Here is a 20,187-nt window from a genome sequence, read left to right as displayed (position 1 = left end):
AGGTGAAATATGAAAGAAGAAGAGCTGACCCATTATTCAGGGCCTCCATGGCGGGGTCTTCTGTGAGCAGGAGATGCCGTGGGGCTCTTGTTTGCGGTGTTCCTGGGTCCTGCGGATGTATTGGTTCTGGGCAAGTTGGATCTGCGTCTTCTGATATGGAATTAATTGCGAACTGGGATGGCATCCATTGAATTAGATCTTCTGAGATGAGGAGGTCTAAGAGACCGGTACCAGTCAGGTAGTTCAATGCGGGGTATGTTCAGAGATTCGCAGAATGTGGAGAGGTCTTTGGACACCCTCAGATTTGCTGTACGTCCTTGTGCTGATGCCGAGAGACAAAAGGGGAACTTCCAGCGGTACTGAATTCCGTTTGTGCGCAATAGGTCAAGGAGGGGGCGCAAGTCTCTTCTATTTTGGAGAGTAATGGGCGATAGATCTTGAAAGATTTTTATCTCTGTGCCTTGGCATGATAGGTTGCGGCAATCTCTGGCCCTGCAAAGGATTTCTTCTTTTAGCTTGAAGTTGACCAGGCAGCATACCACATCTCTGGGAGGATCGGTGTCCCTACCCCTGGGTCTGAGAGCTCTGTGTAGGCATTCACATTCAATGGGGGTCTCGGGGGTCTGCCTAACAGGTTGTTGAATACGGCTATAGTTGCCTGGGCAAGTTGGGTGTGGTCAATTGTCTCTAGCATGCCTCTTACCCGTATGTCGTGTTGTCTGCCACGATTGTCCAGGTCCTCCATGTATCTGTGCAGGTCTCTGAGCTGAACATTGTGTGCCTGGGAGGAAATCTGGAGCTGATGGATGGCATTCTCATTGTGGACTGTTGTTTCCTCAATGTTATCCATGCAGACCGTCATGGACTGGATGTCCCTCCTGAGGTCTGTGATCGCTGATGCTAAAGTGGCTTTAATGTCCTCTGCCACAGATCTCAGATCCCTGATGCTTAGGGGCTGTTCCGCCACCGTATATGGTAGGGACGAATGCTCCTGGTGTCTGCCAGAAGGGCTGAGGCTGGAGGAGCTTGCTGTGGAGGAGTAGGCCCAAGTTGAAGCCGGGGCCTCGTGTGGCTGCGTCCGGAATATCTCCGGGATCGGGATGGGGATGAGTTCCCCTTTGATTTCCCCATGTTTGCGGGTGTAGATGGCTCTGCTGGGCTGATAAAAGCTCCTCTGAGGACCGGAGCACGGGAATCAGGCGTCCATTAGAGTCCGGCACCAAACCACGCCCCTATTTTTATTATTATTATACAGGATTTATATAGCATCAACAGTTTATGTAGCACTTTACAATATAAAAGGGAGACAATACAGTTATAAAACAATAAAATACAAGAGGATTAAGAGGGCCCTGCTCAGAAGAGCTTACAATCTAATAGGGTGGGGCAGGTGGTACAAAAGGTTGTAACTGTGGGGAATGAGCTGATGAAAGTGGTAAAAGATTAGTTAGAGACGTTATAGGCTTTCCTGAAGAGATAAGTTTTCAGGGACCGCCTGAAGGTAGCAAGAGTAGGGGATAGCCGGACAGGTGGAGGTAGCGAGTTCCAGAGGATGGGAGAGGCTCTGGAGAAATCCTGGAGATGAGCATGAGAGGAGGAGACGAGAGAGCTTGAGAGTAGGAGGTCTTGATAAGAGCGGAGAGGACGATTTGGGTGATATTTGGAGACAAGATTGGTGATGTAGCTTGGGGCAGAGTTGTGAATGGCTTTGTATGTTGTGGTTAGTATTTTGAATTTAATTTGCTGGGTGATTGGGAGCCAGTGTAAGGATTGGAGGAGAGGGTTGGCAGACACTGAGCGGTTGGTAAGGTGGATAAGTCTGGCAGCAGCATTCATGATAGACTGGAGAGGGGATAGCTGTTAGAGAAATTATACTTTCAGTTGTCAGTTATGAAAAACGCCATTTTGTTTATCATGGCCTAGAAATAATCTATGATTTAGCTATAGACTAGTGATAATATGGAGTCAGCACTATTTAGACTCAGCACTAATTAGCTTAGTGATAAGATGCTTAGACTTGCATTTTTTTTAATACATCCTGTATTTTTGTGTTGGCTGGGGAGTTTTCCAAGTCAGTATCCTGTAACCGTTGTGAATGAAGATAAAAAGTCTGTAACAGACATTTCCACCTTTCCTGTTGTGTCCAGAATAAAGTTGAAAATACATGAGACTGGGCATGTTTTAAGTGCTTATAAAAAAGACATGTACCACAGTATTTTCCTCAGAAATGACAATGACTGCATGAACATGTAATGCAATTCATTTCTCTTGCATATGCAATAAATATTATCTTGATTCCCGAGGACGGTCTGAGATGGCGATTTATTTCCGTAAAAATAGCCTATGGAGAGGCAGGCCAATGAGAAGGGAGTTGCAATAGTCAAGGCGAGAGATAACAAGGGAGTGAATGAGGAGCTTGGTAGTTTCATTTGTTAAAAAGGGGCTAATTTTAGAGATGTTACGGAGGTGAATTCTACAAACTTTTGACAATGATTGGATTTGAGGCTGAAATGACAAGTCAGAGTCTAGGATTACACCGAGTAGCCTGGCATGAGGGGAGGGACTGATGGTTGCATAGTTGATTTTGATGGAAAAGTCATGGAGGGGGGCACTTATTAGTGCTGCACTTATTTTGTTTATAATTTGTGCTGTGAGCGAAAGCCAGACTGTAAAGGGTCAAGAAGGTTATTTTCACTGATGTAGGAGCTAAGATGGTTGTAGACTAAGCGTTCTAGAAGTTTAGAGGTGAATGGGAGCAATGAGATGGGTCTTAAGTTGTTAAGGTTGGTGGGGTCCAGTGAGGGCTTTTTAAGTATGGGAGTGATCTGTGCATGTTTTAGAGGGGAGGGGAAGGTGCCACTAGAGAGGGAGAGATTGAAGATGTGAGTGAGGGAGCATAGGATAGAAGAAGAGGGTGACTGTAGTAGTTGTGAGGGAACAGGATCCAGGGGACAATTGTTTAAGTGGGCATCTAAGAAAAGTTTTGTAACCTCTTCAGTAGTAGCTAATTCAAAAGAGGAGAGTGTTGAATGTGCTGTTAGGCAAGGTATGTTGGGTGGGGAAGATGTACGCACAGTGGAGGTATCCTCACGAATTAGATCAATCTTGTCTTTGAAGTGATTGGCAATCTCTTGGGCAGTGAGTGAGTTAGTGGGTAGAGGGGGTGGGGGACGAAGCAGAGAGTTAAAGGTTGAGAAGAGCCGATGGGGACTGGATGACAAGGAATTAAAAAGAGAGACAAAGTAGGCTTGTTTGGCAGCATGGAAGCATGAATTGAATTTTAGACGGGCAGATTTATATAGGGTGAAGTCTTGCAGGCATTTGGTTTTATGCCACAGTCGTTCAAGAGCACGGCAATGTCTCTTGAGATTTCTAGAGTTGTCAGTTTGCCAGGGTTGTAACGGTCGGGGCCTGATTCTGCGTGTGGTTAGAGGAGCAAGTGCATCTAGTGATGATGAGAGTGAACTGTTGTAGACAGAGGTGGCCAGGTCAGGACAGGACAGGGGAGAGATTATGTGATATAGGTGGTCAGTAGCAGAATAGAGAAGAGAAGGGTTAAAGTGGCAAAGGTTTCTACAAGTAATTGCTGCTTGGAGGGATGGGTGGTTGGAGGCAAGGATACAGTGAAAGTAATGAGGTTGTGATCACAGAGAGGAAAGGGGGCGTTGGTGAGGTTGCTAGGGTTGCAGAGATGGGAGAATACAAGGTCAAGGCTATTACCATTGGAGTGAGTGGAAGTATGTGTCCATTGGGTTAGGTCAAAAGATGAGGTTAAGTTGAGAAGTTTAGCTGTAGTTGGGCTGTTAACATTAACAGGAATGTTGAAGTCACCAAGAATGATAGTGGGTATTTCAGAGGAGAGAAAGTAGGGTAGCCATGCAGCAAAGTCATCAAGAAAGCGCGATAACGGCCCAGGAGGCCGATAAATTGCTGCAATCCTCAGCAAAATGGGAGAAAACAGACAAATACTGTGCATCTTGAAAGAAGAGAGGGGTAGAGAGGGAGGGACAGGAAGGACTTGGAAGGTGCTTTGTGGGGATAGAAGGAAGCCAACTCCACCTCCTTTTTCTCTGCTGGGTCTGGGGGAGTGAGTCCAATGGAGGCCACCATGGGAGAGGGCAGCAGGAGAGTCAAAATTTTGAAGCAAGGTTTCTGTTATGGCGAGTATGTTAAAGCCATGAGAGATGAAGAGGTCATGTACAGTTGTTAGCTTGTTACAGATGGAGCGGGCGCTCCAAACGGCGCATGAGAATGGTGGGCTGCTTTGAGGTAGCAGGGGGATAGAAATTAAACTGAGTGGATTGCGGTGGCTGCCAGAGGGGGAGGGGTAATGAATATGTGGCTTGCAGTTGGGAAATGGAGGACCAGGATTAGGAGAAATGTCACCTGAGACTAGGAGAAGGAGGAGGGCAAGAAAGGTAAGATGGGAGTGGGATGTGCATGAGTGCATGTGTCTAGTGTCCCTGGTGTTTATGTCAGCATGTGGTTGCAGCAAATGCAGGAGATGATGGGTGCCATAGTAGGGAGAGGGTAGGAGTGAGGGTGATATTTGTATCCTGCAGGGAGGAGAGGAGGGATAGAGTAAAGATAATTTGAGGATAGAAGACACCAATGTGAGAAGGAAGAGAATAAGGAGCATGTTAGTGGATGGAGAGTGGAAAACTGACTTTATCTAAAATATAAATTAAATGTTAAAAGCTGGTTTGCGTGTTGTCTTGCAGAGTGGAGCAGAGTTCTTGTTGTATCTTCATGCAGCTTTATTTATCCTGCTTTCGTTAAACTGCGTTGGTGAAACTGCGCATCACTCATGACAGAGCAACTCAGGAAAGAGCCATGATGTCAGCGCCTTGCCCCTGTCTGTGCCACCCCATAGGATGCTTTAAATTTATAGGGAGACTAAGCAAGCATGCTTTTCTCAGTTGGTCATTATTGGGTCTGATTTGAGACACCTGAATATGAGAGAGGGGATGGCCAATACCAGACCAGCTACAGACACAGGCTAGGGTCGTAAAACTAATTGCCTCTCTTGATCACTCAGCCAAATGGGGTTGAGAATCAATCACCAGTAATATTACTATTGCAGTGGGGTTGGCTTAGAGCTAGCATTAAATATAGAAGTTTAAAGATATGGCAGCAGAAGATGTTTACCAAAAATGTTACAGCAAAGTCAGTTCAGTAGAGATGTACAGATGGATATATGTTTACCAAAAATGTTACAGCAAAGTCAGTTCAGTAGAGATATACAGATGGATAGATGTTTACCAAAAATGTTACAGCAAAATCAGTTCAGTAGAGATGTACAGATGGATAGATGTTTACCAAAAATGTTACAGCAAAGTCAGTTCAGTAGAGATATACAGATAGATAGATTTTTACCAAAAATGTTACAGCAGAGTCAGTTCAGTAGAGATGTACAGATGGATAGATGTTTACCAAAAATGTTACAGCAAACTCAGTTCAGTAGAGATGTAGAGATGTATAGATGTTTACCAAAAATGTTACAGCAAAGTCAGTTCAGTAGAAATGTACAGATGGATAGATGTTTACCTGTAAAAGAGCAGAGAAGACATGATCAGAATTGATAACTACGTTGGTGAAACTGCGCATCACTCGTGACAGAGCCACTCAGGAAAGAGCCATGATGTCTGTGCCTTGCCCCTGTCTGCGCCACCCCATAGGATGCTTTAAATTTATAGGGAGACTAAGCAAGCATGCTTTTCTCAGTTGGTCATTATTGGGTCTGATTTGAGACACCTGAATATGAGAGAGGGGACGGCCAATACCAGACCAGCTACAGACAAAGGCTAGGGTCGTAAAGCTAATTGCCTCTCTTGATCACTCAGCCAAATGGGGTTAAGAATCAATCACCAGTAATATTACTATTGCAGTGGGGTTGGTTTAGAGCTAGCATTAAATATAGAAGTTTAAAGATATGGCAGCAGGAGATGTTTACCAAAAACGTTACAGCAAAGTCAGTTCAGTAGAGATGTACAGATGGATAGATGTTTACCAAAAATCTTACAGCAAAGTCAGTTCAGTAGAGATATACAGATGGATAGATGTTTACCAAAAATGTTACAGCAAAGTCAGTTCAGTAGAGATGTACAGATGGATAGATGTTTACCAAAAATGTTACAGCAAAGTCAGTTCAGTAGAGATGTACAGATGGATAGATGTTTACCTGTAAAAGAGCAGAGAAGACATGATCAGAATTGATAACTGCGTCAGTAAAACTGCGCATCACTCGTGACAGAGAAACTCAGGAAAGAAACCTGATGTCTGCACCTTGCCCCTGTCTGCGCCACCCCATAGGATGCTTTAAATTTATAGGGAGACTAAGCAAGCATGCTTTTCTCAGTTGGTCATTATTGGGTCTGATTTGAGAGAGGGGATGGCCAATACCAGACCAGCTACAGACACAGGCTAGGGTTGTAAAGCTAATTGCCTCTCTTGATCAATCACCACTAATATTACTATTGCAGTGGGGTTGGTTTAGAGCTAGCATTAACCACTAGAGGTCCAGGCCATAGCCAAATGACGGCTACAGCGCGGACCTAAATCTCCAGGAGGCCATCATAGGACATCCTCCCCTTTCCTCGTTCCCCGTGCACGCTCACGTGCGCGCATCGGGTAAATTCTGTGCTGGCCGTGTCCCTTTACAGCGCGATCGCCGGTGCTTATGAGAGATGATCTCAAATGTAAACATATGAGATCATCTCTCATTGCCGTCTCTCTCTCCTCACACAGAGACCGCGTGTGAGGAGAGAGAGGATAGCTGCAGCAATCTGTGCCTTCAGTGAGTTTTACATCATATTTTACTGTACTAATGGAGGGGGGATTTGTCCTGGAGGGCTCTATACTAATGGAGGGGGGATGGATGGATCTGGCTATAGGAACCCCAAGAACTAGACAACACCAGTCTTGGAGAACATCAGAACTACTTTTATTTTGAGATCTCACAGACCTTTATACAGCAGGGATGACTCAAAGCTAACCTAATTAACATGAGCTAATTTACTACAAAATGTACCCAGACCAGATGACAGTCTTGTGGGCACCGAGCTTCACACATTAATATAAACACAATAGCTGGAGCTAATTACAATTAACAATACAAACAACAATCTCCCCCCTCCTCAGCCTAGACCATTCGTCTATTAGCCAGTGCTGGTGGCTAATGTGATCAGCTCTCTCAATTAACATAAACACATGTTGATAACACCAGCATCTCCTCACAGGATGTGTCCCAACAGAATGAATCAGTCTTATCAGCAGGGGGCTGCTGGAGGAACCCCCCCTCCCTCTTCAGGGACACAAATCTACAGTAAGGAGTCCCCATACAATATATACATGACTGAGTCCGATTAATACAGTTCAGCCTGGATTTCTCATTCACCTCAAATGCTAGGGCCCATAATCGGTGGGCAACAGGCTTGCATACAGTCCTCTCCAACAGCCTCTGCTCCGGCCAGGTCCGTGACATTTCTCCCCTTTCGGCAGGAGACTAACACAGGAGGAGACCCCAGACGGGTTGACTCCGAAGTTAGTCCATAGTTCCAGTCCTCTACTGCCTGTACCCACACAGTACCCCAAACAAATTATTCCAAACAGTGTATTACTCACCCAGCCATCCTCTGCCTCTCTCAGAGAACATATCTGCCGCTGGGGAGAGGCCCAGACTGGCCCTTCTCCCTGGAATCCTTTCTGCCGCTGGAGAGAAGACAGGGGGACTGGGCTCACTCCATCCTGCTGTTGGGGATCTGGGCCGACTGCCCAGCATCCCTGGGGTATACAGGTGGGGACTGAAGCCCCATCAACCAACACCAGATCAAGCTGCAGTTGTGAGGTGATGACTGCATTCTCTCCTTGGATCCTGATCTGCAGCTCGCGATAGACTGCCACCTCCTCACCTTGGGCCTCCACAATTGCTGCAGGTGTGGGGCTGAGGTCTTGGACCCTCTGTCCGGTTGCCAGCACTTCTGCTGGGGGTTTGCCAGGTGGTTCCTCCTCTACAGAAACGTCTATTAAATCCCCAGTCTCTGGAATTGGTAAAAGTGTGGGACAGAGGTCTTGGACCCTCTGTTCAGTTACCAGATCTTCAGCTGGAGAAGTTTGTTTTAACTCCATAGATGCTGCTGGCAGAAAATCACATGTCCCTGTCAGTGTTGTGGGAGAAAGGCCGACTACCTCTTCTCTCAGGAAGGCCGAAGCCACTGTTGGTGCTGGGCAGAACACAGTGAACTTTGGCAATGATAGCAGCTCTTCTGCTGGAGGCTCATCAGGTTGTTCTTCCTCAGCAGAAAAGTCTATCAAATCCCATGTCTCTGCAACTGATGTCTGGGAATAGAGGTTCACCATCTCCTGTCCATGGAACCCAGAAGATGTTATCATTTCTGGACAGAGGTTAGCAGAGCTCTGCCCTGTTGTCAGCACTTCAGGTTTGGGGACGGCAATCTCCGGATTTTCCACTGCCGATTCTCTGGCATGCTGCTGAACTTGTTCTAGCAGTTTCCTGTATGCCCTTTCCAGATGCTGTTCCTTCCTTAGCAAATGGTCCAGATCAGGTTTGAGCTCTGAGACCCCTGCAAGACCGAGCATAGACTCTTTATAGTCCCTCATGTCCTCAAGGTCAGGTTCCCCCTCATCGCCAAACATAAAAAGATCTGTAAGGTTCTCCCACAGCAATCCAGGGCCGCCAAAGTCATATCCCTCCGGAGAGCATTCTGTTGTCTCCCCTAAATATCCCTCCTCTGCGTGCCATTGCAGAGCCCGATAACGATTGTCCAGCTCTATCTCCTGCTGGACCAACCTGTCCAACTCAGTCACCCATTGCTCCTGGGGCTGCTCTCCCAGGAATGCCATCCGCAATGCCCGTTGGTCACTGGCCGGTTGCTCTTGGGTTGGAAAGCACTTGCCCTGTTTTATACCAGCGAGACGGAGGGCTGCAATCCAGAGCTCCACCCGAATCAGCTGCCTGAGCTCCAGGTATTCATCCTCAGACACAGTCCTGGTGTATGTTGAAAGGATGATCCGCAGCAGCCCCGGGAATTCTGATGCCAGGTCCATATCTCCGCTGGGGTGACTGAAGTCTGCTATGCTGATCTTGGATCCAGTTGGAGGTTTGGATGTCCCAGACTTCAGACTTCAGGAAGCTTTCCCGCTGCTTGCCACCAATGTCACGGAACGCCCCACACTCCGCTTGAGTGCTTCCGTCATATACCGCTTCCTAAGTTCTGGAACACGAGTCCAATGGATCTGGCTATAGGAACCCCAAGAACTAGACAACACCAGTCTTGGAGTACATCAGAACTACTTTTATTTTGAGATCTCACAGACCTTTATACAGCAGGGATGACTCAAAGCTAACCTAATTAACATGAGCTAATTTACTACAAAATGTACCCAGACCAGATGACAGTCTTGTGGGCACCGAGCTTCACACATTAATATAAACACAATAGCTGGAGCTAATTACAATTAACAATACAAACAACAATCTCCCCCCTCCTCAGCCTAGACCATTCGTCTATTAGCCAGTGCTGGTGGCTAATGTGATCAGCTCTCTCAATTAACATAAACACATGTTGATAACACCAGCATCTCCTCACAGGATGTGTCCCAACAGAATGAATCAGTCTTATCAGCAGGGGGCTGCTGGAGGAACCCCCCTCCCTCTTCAGGGACACAAATCTACAGTAAGGAGTCCCCATACAATATATACATGACTGAGTCCGATTAATACAGTTCAGCCTGGATTTCTCATTCACCTCAAATGCTAGGGCCCATAATCGGTGGGCAACAGGCTTGCATACAGTCCTCTCCAACAGCCTCTGCTCCGGCCAGGTCCGTGACAGCCACTTTCCAGATAGAATCCCTCCCAGATCAACAGGCCAACAACGTCAAAAAAAATGTAAGGTGTGTACCAGAGCAGGAGTCAGAAGAGACACATTTTATTACTGTGCCCAATGCCCTTCCGAACCAGGCCTCTGCATAGGTGAATGTTTTCGCTGTTACCATACTTCAATAAATTATTAGTGAAGTATAGTAACGTAATCCTCAGTTCCTGCCTTCACACACCTTCACACCCCTTATGCCACTGCCTGCTCTGTAACTGACCCTGGCTTGGTATTCGACCACGCTTCTGCCTGCCAGTTCTGTACATATTGCTGCCTGATCTGGAACTGACCCTGGACTGTTATTCAACCATGCTTCTGCCTAACGATTCTGAACATAACGCTGCCTGATATGGAACTGATCCTGGACTGTTATTCGAACATGCTTTTGTCTAACGATTCTGTACATACCTCTGCCTGATCTGGAACTGACCTTGGACTGTTTGACCATGATATTTGCCTGCCTCTTGGACTGATCTTGTACCCTGCAACTGGACTAGTGGGATTTAACACAGGGTTCTCACATAAGTGAGGGGCTCCAGGATTGTTTTTCTGGATGAAGAAAACAATTTTTTTGTTTTCTCATTCCTAGATTAGGGTCTGGAGACTCGGAGGCTTCAAAGAGATTTGGGTGGGAGAAGCCTCTACCCCTGTCCCCATTCTGTCCTGAATGAGGCCCTACTGCTGCCTGGAGGACTTACTGCCATTATGTCCCTGCCTGTTGCACTGACCACACCACATGTTCCTGCCTACTATGAGGACCAATATTTATGGCACTTCTGACAATATCTCTGCCTGCACTAACCCTGGACTGTATATGGACAGTATCCCTGCCTGCTGCCTGGACAATTGTGTTTGCCGTTGCTGACCAAGTCCCTGCCTGCTGCCTGGACCAGTGCTATCCTCCTGTGTACAACTGCGCTACTACAACCACAGGTAATCTTTTGTTTACACTTTGCTCAGCATAATGTATTTTGGGGTGTAATTCTTGGTATGTGCATGCTATGTGTCCCTGGAACACCTGACGGTGTTCCTTGCATGTTGGATCTCTGTATGTAGTCAGGCTGTGTAGAAGTCTGACACATGTGGTATTGCAATACTCAGGAGGAGTAGCAGAATGTATTTTGGGGTTTCATGTTTGCTATCTAAATGCTATGTGTTGGAAATATCTTATAAACTTACAACTTTGTGTAAAAAAAATGCGTTTTCATTTTTTTCCACATTTTCCAAAAACTTCTGGAAAAAAATGAACTGTTCAAAAGACTCATTAGGCCTCATAGATTATACGTTGGGGTGTTAGCTTTCCAAAATGGGGTCATTTTGTGGGTGTTTCCATTGTCCTGGTGCTCCAGGGCCTTCAAAAGTGTAATAGGTGGTTGAGAAATGAGATGTGTAATTTTTGCTCCTAGAACACCTGATGGTGCTCCCTGCATGTTGGGCCTCTGTATGTGGCCAGGCAGTGAAAAAGTCCCAAACATGTGGTATCGTAATACTCAGGAGGAGCAGCAGAATGTATTTTGGGGTGTCATTTTTGCTATCTAAATGCTATGTGTTGGAAATATCTTATAAACTGACAACCTTGTGTAAAAAAAAATGCGTTTTCATTTTTTTTCCACATTTTCTAAAAACTTCTAGAAAAAATGACCTGTTCAAAAGACTCATTATGCCTCATATATTATATGTTGGGGTGTTAGCTTTCCAAAATGGTGTCATTTTGTGGGTGTTTCAATTGTCCTGGTGCTCCAGGGCCTTCAGAATTGTAATAGGTGGTTGAGAAATTAGATGTGTAATTTATGCTCCTAGAACACCTGATGGCGCCCCCTGCATGTTGGGCCTCTGTATGTGCCCAGGCAGTGAAAAAATCCCACACATGTGGAATCGTTATACTCAGGAGGAGTAGCAGAATGTATTTTGGGGTGTCATTTGTGGTATGCACATGCCATGTGAGAGAAATAAGCTATTACAATGACAATTTTGTGAAAAAATGTAAATAAAAAACTTAATATTGCAAAGAATTGTGGGGAAAAATTACAACTTCAAATAACTCACCATGCCTCTTAATAAATACCTTGAAATATCTACTTTCCAAAAAGGGGTCATTTGGGGGGAATTTGTACTTTTCTGGCTTGTTAGGGTCTCAAGAAATGAGATAGGCCACCAGTACATCAGACGTGATACATTTTTTATGATTTGCACCATAGCTTGTAGACTCTAAAACTTTCACACAGACCAAATAATTTCCACTAATTTTGGGTTATTTTTACGAAAGATATGTAGCAGTATAAATTGTGGCCAAAATTTATGAAGAAAAATTAACAATTTGCAAAATTTTTTTACAGAAATTAAGAAAAATTTGTTTTTTTTTTAAATTTTCAGTCTTTTTTCATTTATATCGCAAAAAATAAAAAACCCAGAGGTGATCAAATACCTCCAAAAGAAAGCTCTACTTGTATGGAAAAAAGGACAAAAAAATCATTTGGGTAGAGTGTTGCATGACTGAGTAATTGTCATTCAAAGTGTGAGAGCACTGAAAGCTGAAAATTGGTCTGGACAGGAGGGGGGTTTAAGTGCCCAGTAAGCAAGTGGTTAAATATAGAAGTTTAAAGATATGGCAGCAGAAGATGTTTACCAAAAATGTTACAGCAAAGTCAGTTCAGTAGAGATGTACAGATGGATAGATGTATATCAAAAATGTTACAGCAAAGTCAGTTCAGTAGAGATGTACAGATGGATAGATGTTTACCAAAAATGTTACAGCAAAGTCAGTTCAGTAGAGATGTACAGATGGATAGATGTTTACCAAAAATGTTACAGCAAAGTCAGTTCAGTAGAAATGTACAGATGGATAGATGTTAACCTGTAAAAGAGCAGAGAAGATATGATCAGAATTGATAACTGCGTCAGTGAAACTACGCATCACTCGTGACAGAGCCACTCAGGAAAGAGCCATGATGTCTGCGCCACCCCATAGGATGCTTTAAATTGATAGGGAGACTAAGCAAGCATGCTTTTCTCAGTTGGTCATTATTGGGTCTGATTTGAGACACCTGAATATGAGAGAGGGGGTGGCCAATACCAGACAAGCTACAGACACAGGCTAGGGTCGTAAAGCTAATTGCCTCTCTTGATCACTCAGCCAAATGGGGTGGAGAATCATTCACCAGTAATATTACTATTGCAGTGGGGATTGTTTAGAGCTAGCATTAAATATAAAAGTTTAAAGATATGGCAGCAGAAGATGTTTATCAAAAATTCTACAGAAAAGTCAGTTCAGTAGAGATGTACAGATGGATAGATGTTTACCTGTAAAAGAGCAGAGAAGACATGATCAGGATTGATAACTGCGTCAGTGAAACTGCGCATCACTCGTGACAGAGCCGCTCAGGAAAGAGCCATGATGTTTGCGCCTTGCCCCTGTCTGCGCCACCCCATAGGATACTTTAACCACTTCAGCCCCGGAAGGATTTACCCCCTTCCTGACCAGAGCACTTTTTACAATTTGGCACTGCGTCGCTTTAACTGCTAATTGCGCGGTCATGCAATGCTGTACCCAAACAAAATTTGCGTCCTTTTCTTCCCACAAATAGAGCTTTATTTTGATGGTATTTGATCACCTCTGCCGCTTTTATTTTTTGCGCTATAAACGGAAAAAGACCGAAAATTTTGAAAAAAAATGATATTTTCTACTTTTTGTTATAAAAAAAATCCATTAAAATCAATTTTAGTCATACATTTAGGCCAAAATGTATTCGGCCACATGTCTTTGGTAAAAAAAATGTCAATAAGCATATATTTATTGGTTTGCGCAAAAGTTATAGCGCCTACAAACTAGGGTACATTTTCTGGAATTTACACAGCTTTTAGTTTATGACTGTCTATGTCATTTCATGAGGTGCTAAAATTGCAGGACAGTACAAACCCCCCCCAAATGACCCCATTTTGGAAAGTAGACACCCCAAGGAAATTGCTGAGAGGCATGTTGAACCCATTGAATATTTTTTTTTGTCCCAAGTGATTGAAAAATGACAAAAAAAAAAAAAATTACAAAAAGTTGTCACTAAATGATATATTGCTCACACAGGCCATGGGCATATGTGGAATTGCACCCCAAAATACATTTAGCTGCTTCTCCTGAGTACGGGGATACCAAATGTGTGGGACTTTTTGGGAGCCTAGCCGCGTACGGGCCCCGAAAACCAAGCACCGCCTTCAGGATTTCAAAGGGCATACATTTTTGATTTTACTCCTCACTACCTATCACAGTTTTGAAGGCCATAAAATGCCAGGATGGCACAAACCCCCCCAAATGACCCCATTTTGGAAAGTAGACACCCCAAGCTATTTGCTGAGAGGCATGTTGAGTCCATGGAATATTTTATATTTGGACACAAGTTGCGGGAAAGTGACAATTTATTTATTTATTTATTTTTTTTTGCACAAAGTTGTCACTAAATGATATATTGCTCACACATGCCATGGGCATATGTGGAATTACACCCCAAAATACATTCTGCTGCTTCTCCTGAGTACGGGGATACCACATGTGTGGGACTTTTTGGAAGCCTAGCCGCGTACGGGGCCCCGAAAACCAAGCACCGCCTTCAGGATTTCAAAGGGCATACATTTTTGATTTTACTCCCCACTACCTATCACAGTTTTGAAGGCCATAAAATGCCAAGATGGCACAAACCCCCCCCAAATGACCCCATTTTGGAAAGTAGACACCCCAAGCTATTTGCTGAGAGGCATGTTGAGTCCATGGAATATTTTATATTTGGACACAAGTTGCGGGAAAGTGACAATTTTTTTTTTTTTTTTTGCACAAAGTTGTCACTAAATGATATATTGCTCAAACATGCCATGGGCATATGTGGAATTACACCCCAAAATACATTCTGCTGCTTCTCCTGAGTACGGGGATACCACATGTGTGGGACTTTTTGGGAGCTTAGCCGCGTAGGGGGCCCCAAAATCCAAGCACCGCCTTCAGGATTTCTAAGGGCATAAATTTTTGATTTTACTCCTCACTACCTATCACAGTTTTGAAGGCCATAAAATGCCAAGATGGCACAAACCCCCCCCAAATGACCCCATTTTGGAAAGTAGACACCCCAAGATATTTGCTGAGAGGCATGTTGAGTCCATGGAATATTTTATTTTTTGACACAAGTTGCGGGAAAGTGACAATTTTTTTTTTTTTTTGCATAAAGTTGTCACTAAATGATATATTGCTCACACAGGCCATGGGCTTATGTGGAATTGCACCCCAAAATACATTCTGCTGATTCTCCTGAGTATGGGGATACCACATGTGTGGGACTTTTTGGGAGCCTAGCCGCGTACGGGGCCCCGAAAACCCAGCACCGCCTTCAGGATTTCTAAGGGCGTAAATTTGTGATTTCACTCCTCACTACCTATCACATTTTTGAAGGCCATAAAATGCCCAGATGGCACAAACCCCCCCAAATGACCCCATTTTGGAAAGAAGACACCCCAAGCTATTTGCTGAGAGGCATGATGAGTACATGGAATATTTTATATTTTGACACAAGTTGCGGGAAAGTGACAATTTTTTTTTTTTTTTTTTGCACAAAGTTGTCACTAAATGATATATTGCTCAAACATGCCATGGGCATATGTGGAATTACACCCCAAAATACATTCTGCTGCTTCTCCTGAGTACGGGGATACCACATGAGTGGCACTTTTTGGGAGCCTAGCTTCATACGGGGCCCCGAAATCCAATCACCGCCTTCAGGATTTCTAAGAGCGTTAATTTTTGATTTCACTCCTTACTACCCATCACAGTTTTGAAGGCCATAAAATGCCAAGATAGCACAAAACCGCCCCAAAATGACCCCATTTTGGAAAGTAGACACCCCAAGCTATTTGCTGAGAGGCATGGTGAGTATTTTGTAGCTCTCATTTGTTTTTGAAAATGAAGAAAGACAAGAAAAACGTATTTTTTTTTTCTTTTTTCAATTTTCAAAAGTTTGTGACAAAAAGTGAGGTCTGCAAAATACTCACTATACCTCTCAGCAAATAGCTTTGGGTGTCTATTTTCCAAAATGGGGTCATTTGGGGGGGGTTTGTGCCATCTGGGCATTACATGGCCTCCGAAACTGTGATAGGCAGTGAAGAGTGAAATCAAAAATTTACGCCCTTAGAAAGCCTGAAGGCGGTGCTTGGTTTTCGGGGTCCCCTATGCGGTTAGGCTCCCAAAAAGTCTCACACATGTGGTATCCCCGTACTCAGGAGAGGCAACAGAATGTATTTTGGGGTGTAATTTCACATATTCCCATGGCATGTTTGAGCAATATATCATTTAGTGACAACTTTGTGCAAAAAAAAAAAAAAAAAAAATAATTTGTCTTTTTCCCGCAACTTGTGTCACAATATAAAATATTCCATGGACTCGACATGCCTCTCAGCAAATAGCTTGGGGTGTCTACTTTCCAAAATGGGGTCATTTGGGGGGGTTTTGAACTGTCCTGGCATTTTATGCACAACATTTAGAAGCTTATGTCACACATCACCCACTCTTCTAACCACTGGAAGACAAAGCCCTTTCTGACACTTTTTGTTTACATGAAAAAATTATTTTTTTTTTGCAAGAAAATTACTTTGAACCCCCAAACATTATATATTTTTTTTAAAGCAAATGCCCTACAGATTAAAATGGTGGGTGTTTCATTTTTTTTTTCACACAGTATTTGCGCAGCGATTTTTCAAACGCATTTTTTGGGGAAAAAACACACTTTTTAAAATTTTAATGCACTAAAACACACTATATTGCCCAAATGTTTGATGAAATAAAAAAGATGATCTTAGGCCGAGTACATGGATACCAAACATGACATGTTTTAAAATTGCGCACAAATGTGCAGTGGCGACAAACTAAATACATTTTTAAAAGCCTTTAAAAGCCTTTACAGGTTACCACTTTAGATTTACAGAGGAGGTCTACTGCTAAAATTACTGCCCTCGATCTGACCTTCGCGGTGATACCTCACATGCATGGTGCAATTGCTGTTTACATTTGACGCCAGACCAACGCTTGCGTTCGCCTTTGCGCGAGAGCAGGGGGGGACAGGGGTGCTTTTTTTTTTTTTTTTTTTTATTAATTTTTTGATTTTTTATCTTATTTTTAAACTGTTCCTTTCATTTTTATATTTTTTAAATCATTTTTATTGTTATCTCAGGGAATGTAAATATCCCCTATGATAGCAATAGGTAGTGACAGGTACTCTTTTTTGAAAAAATTGGGGTCTATTAGACCCTAGATCTCTCCTCTGCCCTCAAAGCATCTGACCACACCAAGATCGGTGTGATAAAATGCTTTCCCAATTTCCCAATGGCGCTGTTTACATCCGGCGAAATCTAAGTCATGAAATGCTCGTAGCTTCCGGATTCTTAGGCCATAGAGATGTTTGGAGCCATTCTGGTCTCTGATCAGCTCTATGGTCAGCTGGCCGAATCACTGGCTGCATTCTCAGGTTCCCTGTTGGGACAGGAGAGCCAGAGAAAAACATGGAAGACGGTGGGGGGGGGGCATTTCCTCCCACTGCTTGTAAAAGCAGTCTAGAGGCTAATTAGCCGCTAGGATTGCTTTTACATGAAAGCCGACCGCTGGCTAAAAAGAATGATACCAAGATGATACCTAAACCTGCAGGCATCATTCTGGTATAACCACTCAAAGTCCAGCAACATACCAGTACGTTGCTGGTCCTTGTTGGGCATATATTGTAAACTTTTTTTCATGCAGCCTGTGGGCTGAACGAAAAAAAGATATTGATCGGTGGGTATGCCCACCATTAGAATACCTCCCTTCATCCACCCACTTCTAATGATATGCATACATGCACCATTTATATATGCCGAAGCATGGGGGCATCCTCCCGCAAAAGGCAGGAGCAAATTGCTCCTCCACCCACTGCCCCCACGCTTCGGCATATATGCTGAAGTATGTAACTGTGGTGGTGAAATCACCTCCGACAGCGCTGGAGTCATGGCTTTATGTATCGTGGGAGCAAACGCTGTTGCTGTCAAGATAAATAAATCCGCGCTGCAACTGAATGGCGTACCTGCTAAGCAAATGATGGTTAACAAAAAACAAAGTAACATTACAGTATAACAGTAATACTTACCATACCTGCAAAGCAAATTAAAAAAAAACCCATAGTAAAAAATAAAACATTTAACGCAACCTGTGCCTACCTAAAATATATATATGCCGAAGCATGGGGGCATCCTCCCGCAAAAGGCAGGAGCAAATCGCTCCTCCACCCACTTCTGCCCCCACGCTTCGGCATATATGCTGAAGTATGTAACTGTGGTGGTGAAATCACCTCCGACAGCGCTGGAGTCACGGCTTTATGTATCGTGGGAGCAAACGCTGTTGCTGTCAAGATAAATAAATCCGCGCTGCAACTGAATGGCGTACCTGCTAAGCAAATGATGGTTAACAAAAAACAAAGTAACATTACAGTATAACAGTAATACTTACCATACCTGCAAAGCAAATACAAAAAAAACACCATAGTAAAAAATAAAACATTTAACGTAACCTGTGCCTACCTAAAATATATATATGCCGAAGCATGGGGGCATCCTCCCGCAAAAGGCAGGAGCAAATCGCTCCTCCACCCACTTCTGCCCCCACGCTTCGGCATATATGCTGAAGTATGTAACTGTGGTGGTGAAATCACCTCCGACAGCGCTGGAGTCACGGCTTTATGTATCGTGGGAGCAAACGCTGTTGCTGTCAAGATAAATAAATCCGCGCTGCAGCTGAATGGCGTACCTGAAAACAAAAAAAATGTTTAAAACACAGTAAACTATAAAAAAATTACATACCTGAAAAGCAAACATGATAAAACATAACAATAAAACATTGCAGAATAGAATACAGTAAAAAAGAGCAGAACAATAGAGAGAAAATAGAGAGAGAGAGAACAATAAAACGACAACTATTTTTGTTTTTTTTATTTTATATTTTTTTTGTGTATTTTTTTTTTTTACTTTTTTTTTTTTATAACTGTAACTTTTAAAACTGTAACGGTTCCAGGTTTGGGTCTCTCAAAATGTGATGGCATCTTGGGAGACCCTGTGGAAGTGTGTCCTAGTCTGTGCAGTGCTGTACCCTACGCTAATACTCAACTAGTGTATGGTAGCGTTCAAAACATTCACCAATGCAAAGACCAGGATTGCCAGGACAGGAGGGACAATAATACCGGGTGTCACGCCTAAATCCGCGCTTTCTGCAGACACGACATTTTCTTTGGGGGGCTCGTTGGGTAGGGGTACTCTGGAGGACATAAGGAAAATGCCTCTCATGCAGCCGGCCTACTGCATTTGGATTGGGAAGGTGAGGTGGAGCACCGTCTGGAAACAGAAGGGCTCCGACGATCTCTTCCTGGAATTTAAGGAAGGATCCAGTCCATCCTGAAGCTCTGTATAGCACATGAGCGTTCAGCAAAGCCAATTGAAATAAATAAAAAGACACTTTTTTGTACCAGCGTCTGGCCTTACGGGCAATTAGGTACGGCGCCAACAACTAGTCGTTGAGGTCCACCCCTCCCATATTAAGGTTGTATTCGTGGACACAGAGGGGTTTCTCCACAACACCAGTCGCCGTAGTAATTTGGGTCGTCGTGTCTGCATGAAGGGAGGTGAGAACGAAAACATTCTTCTTATCCTTATACTTCAAGCAGGCTCTCTCCCCCAGCCTAAGACGGGACTCTACAAGCCGCTGGGGAAAGCCCCGGTGATTAGGTCGCACGGTGCCACATGCTCCAATCTGCTGATCAAACAAGTGACTAAAAAGTGGCACGCTCATATAATAATTGTCCACGTACAAGTGGTACCCCTTTCCGAATAAGGGTGACACCAAGTCCCACACTATCTTGCCAGCGCTTCCTATGTAGTCAGGGCAGTTTATCGGCTCTACGTGACTATCTTTGCCCTCGTAAACCATAAATCTACATGTATAGCCTGTGGCCCTGTCACAGAGCTTATACATCTTGACCCCGTATCTGGCACGCTTGCTGGGAAGGTACTGTTTGAAGGACAAGTGGCCAGAAAACTTAATCAGGGACTCATCAACGCAGACAACTTGATGGGGGGTAAACAAGTCTGCAAAACGTTGGTTGAAGTGGTTTACGAGGGGCCGAATTTTGTAGAGCCGATCGTATGCAGGGTCTCCACGAGGACGACAGAGTTCATTGTCGTTGAAGTGCATGAACTGCAAAATCTGCTCGTATCGTGCCCTGGCCATTGAAGCAGAGAACACGGG

The sequence above is a fragment of the Aquarana catesbeiana genome, linkage group LG01, assembly GCF_042186555.1.
Source record: "Aquarana catesbeiana isolate 2022-GZ linkage group LG01, ASM4218655v1, whole genome shotgun sequence".
In the NCBI taxonomy this organism is placed as follows: Eukaryota; Metazoa; Chordata; class Amphibia; order Anura; family Ranidae; genus Aquarana; species Aquarana catesbeiana.
The sequence above is the reverse complement of the archived record's forward strand: the minus strand, read 5'-3'. Positions refer to the sequence as shown.